The sequence below is a fragment of the Arachis hypogaea genome, chromosome 16, assembly GCF_003086295.3.
Source record: "Arachis hypogaea cultivar Tifrunner chromosome 16, arahy.Tifrunner.gnm2.J5K5, whole genome shotgun sequence".
Taxonomy (NCBI): domain Eukaryota; kingdom Viridiplantae; phylum Streptophyta; class Magnoliopsida; order Fabales; family Fabaceae; genus Arachis; species Arachis hypogaea.
Window position 1 is genome coordinate 55,479,803 of NC_092051.1, and position 1,378 is coordinate 55,481,180.

Here is a 1,378-nt window from a genome sequence, read left to right on the forward strand (position 1 = left end):
TTATTTCAAAAATCAAATTTCAAAATTTAAATAAAAAAAAATCAAATTTCAAAATTCAATTTTCAAAATTTTCAAAATTTTATTTTAAATTAAAAATTTAAATAACCTTTTAATTTCAATTTATTTTTATTTTTAATTTCTATTTACTATGAACACTTACCCATTTGACTATGAGTTTGGTTACAATTATGTTGCAGGAAGAAGAAATTACAATGAGAACAGGCATCAAGGTTGGAACAATCAAAGATGGGAGGAGCCACAAGGACTTGATCAATCCTCATGGCAACAACCACCTCCAATGGACTATCAACAACCCCCACCATATATGCCTATGAACCCTTTCCTCAACATAACTTTGGACCACCAAACTCACAAGCCCCTTTCCGCCATTCAACTCCATATGACCCTAACCCTCAACCACCATACCAACCACCTTATGAGCCATATGAACCATATATAGAACCACCCCAATTCCAATCCAATCACTCCCAACCACCACCACTTTCTTTTGTATCATGTCCAAGTCCGGCAACCCGAGAAGCAGAGGTTCGCCTAAGGGAAACAGTAAATAAATTTCAAACAACCATTCAACAACTGGAGCAAGTAGTAATTCAATGGGTTTCAGGGCACTTAAATACACAAGGATCAGCCACAACCCCATGTGGACAGTCTAGTGAAGAGCGTAGCATGAAGGAGATACCAGAAACCCCAGTGGACAAGACAGAGAATGAATTCGTAATAGAACAAGTAGAAGAAGCTGTCATTGTTCAAGAAGAAGAGTTGGTTGAAGATCTAGGAGATGCAGAACCTCCATGGGAAAGTCAAGACATAGAGCCTCCTTCTAAGATGGTTGAATTTGATGCTGAGGAGGGTGTACCACCTCCAAAGCATATCATAGTTGAAGACTTGGAAGAGGTTGATCAAGAGATGGAGATTCAAGAAGAAGAAGCACAACCTCCCATGCCCTTGGAAAGCAATGAAGAGGAGATTAAATTAGAAGAGAGCTGCCAATAGGAAGAGGTTGAAATTGAAGAAGCTTGCAAAGAGGTGGTAATTATCATAGAGGAGCACAAGGGAGTGGAACTTGCAATTTCATTAAAAATACCTTCCCCTAAGTTGCCATCATCCTTCACAACATTCAAGTGGGTAAAATTCATATCCCTTAGCTTTCTAATTCCACTTGAATATGGGCTACTGGAGACGGATGGTCAACTTAGAGCTCTTTGTGACATTAAGAGTAGGAGGAACATGGCCAGTGGTAAGAATTGTCCTGCAAGGTTCATCATGGTTGGAAGCTTTAAGTTCAAACACAAAGGTTGGTATAAAGCTCAACTGAATGGGTCTAGGAAGCTGTTTGGTCGCTGCAGTGAGAATTCAG